Source organism: Mesoplodon densirostris, chromosome 1 (assembly GCF_025265405.1).
Source record: "Mesoplodon densirostris isolate mMesDen1 chromosome 1, mMesDen1 primary haplotype, whole genome shotgun sequence".
NCBI lineage: Eukaryota > Metazoa > Chordata > Mammalia > Artiodactyla > Ziphiidae > Mesoplodon > Mesoplodon densirostris.
Window position 1 is genome coordinate 45,067,398 of NC_082661.1, and position 7,421 is coordinate 45,074,818.

The 7,421-nt window shown below is 31.3% G+C and overlaps 1 pseudogene; it reads left to right on the top strand.

Moving 5' to 3' along the window:
- The first annotated feature begins 1,612 nt into the window (after positions 1 to 1,612).
- LOC132502770 (small ribosomal subunit protein eS27-like) lies at positions 1,613 to 1,861 on the top strand (annotated as a pseudogene).
- Positions 1,862 to 7,421: the final 5,560 nt, after the last annotated feature.

The window sequence follows — 7,421 nt, forward strand, 5'->3', positions numbered from 1 at the left end:
TACCAAGCATGTAGTTTACCCTAGTTCCTTTAGCATGTAGTTTACCCTAGTTCCTTTAGGTGACCTGGCCAAGTTATACAACAGGTACCAAAGACATGCAACAGGTCTGAGGTACCTTAAAAATTCTCCATTCCTCAGGCTCAATTAACTGGTTTTTATTATAACCTAAAAGCCATCTTTGTACTTTACTTTTGTTCTTTTTCTCAAACCCTTACTCCCTCTAGATATTCCATCCAGCTGGGGTCATTCTGACTTTGTCCTATTTACTGTTTATTTCCATTTCCTCTAGTATTTTTCATTTCAACTTCAATAATATGTGGTAAGGCTCTACAAAATTGATAAACAGGAGCACCTCAAAATTTTTAATAGTTTATAACCTGCTGTCATCTTGATGATCACAGTAATTTCAGTATACAACTTTAAATGCTACCTTTCATCCACCAGTCATTTCTCCACTATTTACAAAGCTACCAAACAGAATGTAATGTATATGAGAATATATATTTCACCACCTACATTTATTACATGTATTTTAACATGATACTCTGTTTTTAATTCTGCATGTTATTTTTTAATTTTCTATTTCTTTTTTGTTGTTAAACAAGAAAGTCCAAGAGAGAATTTTGGTATGTACCCCTTTGAAAACTATAGATTTATATAAAAAGCTTGACATAAATGAAGAAAAATGGGCAAAAGGAGTATGCAATTTAGGAGAGGGAAGATGGTTCCCAAATTTTACAATCTTTGGAGGACTTCATATCAAACATCAAGCAATCTCTCATTTGTTTATGTTTATTATGTATAAAGCATTCTGGTAAGCCTTTAACTTAAATATTCTCACCTAATCCTACATTATAATGTAAAAACTGTTATAACTTCCATTTTATAGATACAAAAAAAAAAGGCAAAGATTAAGAAATGTTCCCAAGTCCCCACAACTAGTAAGTATTGGAATCATTGTAAATGCAGGTTTCTCTGACTCTAGGTACTGAACTTTCAAATATTCTGTAAAATCACCATATTTGACAACATGGCAAATGACGAAATAGTAATAATAATAATAATTTGGAGTGAGAAAATCTTTGGGTCTAAGATTTCACACTTATTAGCTGAATATTCATCGAGTCCAAGCAGAGTCTCAGGATACTTCCATCCTGTGGTCACACCAACACTTGGCTCTCAAGTTCACTCTAGTATTTGTTTCCATTACACCCAGACAAAAGAACATAGAATCATGGAAAGAAATTTTTAACTGTGTGCATAACTCACTGACTAGAACTCAGTCATATGACCATTCCTAATTTCACTGGAGTCTTAAAAATGTAGTGGAGCAGTGTTTCCAGGAAGAAAAGCTAGTGGGTTTGACATCAGCTAGTAGTCTCCTCCATAAAGTGTATATGTAAAGGCCCATTATTTGATTAATTAGTAGTAATTGCTACTGCTACTTTAAGCCTTTGATGCCCTTGTAAATTAATAAAATAAAAATATACTTCAAAGGAAAAAAAATAAACTAATATGTGTGATTCAGAATATTAACATTTGTGGAGCTAACCAACGTTGAAACAAAGAGGCATTTCAACCTTTCACTTGGTGATGACCTCCTTAGGAGAACATGCCTCTTGAAAAGAATTATCTTCATCCCTCTCCAGAAGAGAAGAGGAAATACAAGAAGTACCTGGTGCAGAACCCTAATTCTTACTTCATGGATGTGAAATATCCAGGATGCTATAAAATCACCACCATCTTTAGCCATACAAAAATGGTAGTTTTGTGTGTTGGCTGCTCTACTGTCCTCTGCTAGCCCACAGGAGGAAAAGCAAGGCTTACAGAAGGATGCTTCTCCCAAGGGAAACAGCACTAAAAACACTTTGAATCAAGATGAATGGGAAACCATCCCAATAAACACATTTTGGACTAAAAAATAAAGTAGGCATTTCAATATACAAAAATGAAAAGTGAACTACCTTTAGTAGACAGAAACAAGGCATCTCTCCAAAGAAAAACGTCTTTATTTGACTAAGCTAAGGTTAAATAACCTTCACTAGAGAGAATCCCAAAGCAGGAGAGTGTGCTACATAAAAATGTTTGTTTGTTCTTTTCTTACACAATATCCCTTTACATTCCAAATACTCCAGCTAATCTAATTAAAGGTTGGTGAGGAGAAGGGAGTAAAGAGAGAATTTAATTCAGCATGTAATTATTGTTGAGCTGAAGACCATTTTTTTTCAATAAGTGAGTAAACTATGAATAACTTTTCACATACTAATTGAAAAACTTCAAGTGAATCAATATTAAAACATACACAATTGCTATGTATACCCATGCCTACTGCAGACACAGATTGGATGAGCATTTTCTGACTTCCTGAGAAGTTATCTATCTATATCAAAATATGTATCTATAGATTCATATCAATAAAATATGTGTGCATATCTACAAATTCTCAAAATATTCTGAAAATATGTATGAAATTCAATATCAACAGAAAAAGAATCACATTTAATAGATGAAAGACAAATATGGGCTGAATTGAGGTACCCTCAAAAGCCAGAATTAGATTTTATTCTAAAATTTAAACTAATAAAATGTGTATCAAAAATACAGGATTAGCCATAAATGAGTGTAAAACAAGGTATTGTGAATAACTGAGTAATGGGCTAGTTTGGTAAAGTTCAGCACTTTAATTCCTATGATATAAGAATTCACTGCTTGCTATGCAGAAAACTGGTTTATGTTCTTCACGAGAGAAAAATTAAAATAGTAGAAAAGTGACCAATCATGAGAGTTGAGGTGGGGGAGGGAAGAGTGTGTTGATTCTGCTCATTTAGCATGGTTCAAGGTTCAAAGTGGATGGAGTTCTGGCCAATCCAACATTAGCAATCTGATTACACAGGTTAGGCTTTACCTGAAAGATATTTTAATCAGCTAATTGATTCCTTGTTCTCCACTTAAACTTCTTAAGAAGGTTTCTTCCAATATATTTTCCCTATAGGAAGAGAATATGCTAGAAAAGCTGAGTTAAACATTCTGATTCACTCGACAGATTAATTTCTCTGTGTAAATGAACAATGACATTTTCTTTCATACATATCAGTGGTTTATACCCATCAGTTGCTGTGAAGTTGGCTAATATGAGTCTGTGCACAGAGAGAGCTTTCCTCTTAAACTGCAAACAAACTGATCCTGGGAGAGTGTTATCCATTCCTTGAACTGTGATGAATCCACCAAGGCAAATGCTACTGGGTTTCTGAGCAGCCATTCCCTCTTCCCCATGTGACATTATATATGTACTTTTGGGGATATTATTAATTTTCAATTATAGTTCTTTTGTATTTGCTCCCAATGTCATTTGCAATTTTTTGATTGTCAGAATTGTTAATTAACATATGTTTTATAGCATCATGGGTCCTGATTCCAGAAGTATCAGGAGCTCTTTCAAGAAATTAGATGACCCATCACCACTGCCTTCATCCAAACAGACTATTTAAGGTAAATCAACTTTTCCATTAATTAGCTGTGAAACTTCTGGTAATCATTTAAGTTTTCTGTCTTCAGTATGAGTAAGCAAGGCATTTGTAGGACTAAATATAGTACATAAGGTAAAACTATGCCAAAATTTTTTTGAAAATGATTTTTGTATACAAATGATAAATTTATTGTTAATAAGAGACATCAGATTTTTATAACCTTCCTAAACTAAATAATTGTCATGAGGTGATTATAATTATATGCATAAACCATAATTATTCATCGTATGATGTTGAGTCAACAGCAAATTTTCACATGTTTATGAAACATTAATATTATGTGTATATTATCAATCAAATCAGTCTTAAGTTTTAACTACATCTTCAATTTTTCCAAAATTAAATAAAAACTGTTTACAGAATAAATATGACATGAAATTTTTGCTTTTTATATTCTCATGCTAAAACTTAAAATAACGTTAGTTCTTTAACACATTTCCACAATGGCATTAACCTGATATTTTTCAAGATTAAATTTTATTAAAGAAACTTATGCATGTCCTAGTTTAGGATAAGCTTAAATGCTAAAATAAATCTCCCTAAGTTTAATGTTCTAAAAATAATTTAGTATAAGTTACTATCCTAGAAAACTACTAATAATTTTATGGTATTCATAAAAAAGAAAATACCCTCTAAGTAAGTACAAAAAATGCCTGGAATTATAGAACTAGTGCAAAATTCTTAACTTCAAATAATTATATTTTACTCTTGAAACTCAATAATACTCCGTACAGGTTGAAGTCATTGATTTTCTCAGTTTGCTTGCATAATATTTAGTTCTAAACTTAAATGTTAGACTTCATAACATACAAGAAAATGGGCATTATAGATGAAACATTTTATTTTTAAAAGATAGTGCTTATGGGCTTCCCTGGTGGCGCAGTGGTTGAGAGTCCGCCTGCCGATGCAGAGGACACAGGTTTGTGCCCCAGTCCGGGAAGATCCCACATGCCATGGAACGGCCAGGCCCGTGAGCCATGGTCACTGAGCCTGCGCGTCCGGAGCCTGTGCTCCGCAATGGGAGAGGCCACAACAGTGAGAGGCCCGCGTACCGCAAAAAAAAAAAAAAAAAAAAAAAAAAAGATAGTGCTTATGAATTCATAAAATCTCAAGGATAGGAGAAACATTATCACATTTTATATAGCATTTTTCAAAAGTTGAGCATAAAAGCTACAACACAAAGAAAAGTTCCAAAAGAGAAAACCATACAGGTCATAGTAGCAAATAACAAATGAATAAATCTAGAAATTTATAGCAAATAGTTAAGGAAAAAAATCACTTTAAAGTCTGAAAATATATTCCCAGGTAAACATTTTGTCAAAAATTGTTTTGCAGAGCTACAAACCTCATAATATTTACACAATTACAAACTGTGAAAATCTTTTATCAAAACTTATGGCAAAAGCTACTAAAGCTGTAATTAAAGATAAAGCCTTAAATGTCAACTTTATTAAAAAAGAACATTTTAACAAAAAATAGGCATTTGAACTCAGATAATTAAAACATGATGACTCCTAAGAAAAGTATGAGAAAGGAAATATAGTAATAAAGAAAAAAGTAGGAATAATTGAAAAATAAAAATTAAAAATAGCAAAGCATTTGCATTTTCTGAATAAAAAGTAAACTGTGCATTCCTATATTTATCTGTTTTGTACATGTATTTCTTCTGCCTGGGACTTATTCCTTTACCTTACCACTGGAAACTTTGTACTCCTTTTCTATGAATCAACTGAATTACCATCTTCATTCTGAGAACTCCCTGATTCTTTGCTCACTATATCTTGCATTTTCCTCATTAGAGGTATTGAAACATTGAATCTTTTGAATAAATGATTTTCTATATGATATCACTACACATTTCAAAGGAAAAATGTAGGATGTAATATATTAAGCAAGCAGTTGATTTTGTTGAAAAAATTACACATGTGTTAGTTTGAATTGGAATTTTAAAAATTGTATTTAGTGACTGGCTATTGCTGATATATAGAAATACTATACCAAATTATTTGCTTTAATATTAACTAGTTTCTGAATTTTATTGGATATTCTAGTTACACAATTATATTCAAAAAGACATCTCATTCTGCATATTCTAATTTCTTCATCTTTATATAAAAACGTCTTGATTATTAAGACAAATCAAAGGAAAAGATTTGGATATAATCAATAATTAAGAGCATGCACACTGGTGTAATTTTGCCCAGATGTGAAACCTGGGTCTGCAACCTATCTACCATGTGACCTTGGGAAAATTACTTATCTCCTTTTTGCCTCAGTTTCTTCCCAGTAACTATCTTTTAAGGTGGGTTTGAGAGTTAAATGAATTAAAACTTGTTATATGATTAGAATAGTGTCTGGTATTGTTTAACCTTTAAGGCAAATGTCTAAAAAACATAGGGTAAAAAACATTTCAAGTATTTTTAAGAATTTTATGTGTTTAAACTATACTCAACAAATACTGTTTAATTAACATTTCCACCACTTTTATTTGTGCAGACTTTACTTTCTCTGTCACATTCTAGCTGCAGGACATTAGGCAGCTTTACTTAACATGTGTACACTTCAGGATCTTTATCTGTAAAGTGTGGATTTTAATAGTATCATCCATATAGATTTGTGTATAAAAAATAGGATAATGGTAAAATAAGAAAGATTTTAGAACATTTTAAGCTTTCACCAAATGCTAAGTAATGTTATTGACATAAGTGAGGCATTGAATATATTATAAAGAAATTTCATATTGAAAACACAGATTAACCATTAATTTGTGTTGAGACAACTGACCATTCATTACAGCTAAATAAAAAAGTTACTTTCCTATATTACACATTACACAAAAACAATTTTTTATGTAAAATAGAAATCATTACAGTACTAGAAAAAATATAGGTGGACATTAGTATAATTTCATAAAGAATATTTTCAAAGAAAATTTGAAAATTAGTATAATTTTTCAAAGAAAAAAATGTCTATTTTATCCTAGTGATATAATCAAAACTTATATAACATCAGAGTAGAAATTATGTTATTAGAGAAAACTTGTTGAATTTTCTTGAATATAGACTCTGCAGAAAATTATGGGAAAGAAGCAACATATTCTGTGCTCTCAAGGGCTATGAAATCTGGTCAGATATCCTTGAATAAAATAACTTGTGAAACGTATGAAGCAGAACATAAGATGCATGGTAAATCACACATGATCTGTAATCCAAGTCAAATTATAGCCAACCTTGAGGACAATTATATAAAATGCAACTGTGTAATTTTTCAGAATGATATCGATCCTTGTCACATTTTTATAGGCTCCAGCTCAGATTTTGTTTTTAATATGGAGAGTTAAAATTCTAGTGTTTTTCCAGAAAAGAAGAAATCATTCATTCTCAATGAATTATATCATATTTCATGGAAACTTTAGCCAAATTTAATCTATGTTGCTTCTTAATTTTTATTTTTAAGAAACAGACATTAAAATGCTCTCTCTGGGTTTTCTTTGTGAGTATCTGGAAAATACAAAGTATTATCATAGCCCTATGTGTCACTGTTTTTCTTTTCAATTCTGTAAGCACTGTATTTAATTTGGGGAGTATGATTTGCTTTAGTAAATTGGATGATAAATAGATTTTCTAAAAAATTAAGCCTGATTTATCCCTCATTCTCAAATTATTGAAAATCTCAATAGTGTCATCCAGGAATATTTTCCTAAGGAATAGCCAAATTTTATAAGCATTACAACTGTCTATTCATTCTGACAAAACTAATATTTCTATTTAGGCAACACACTTTGTATTTTATCTATTTATTTTCAGTCCAATTAATTTGAGAATCTAGAGTTTCACCCGGAGACACAAAGGAGACTCCACGGTGCTCATTTGAGATATTGCAATATTCTGATGC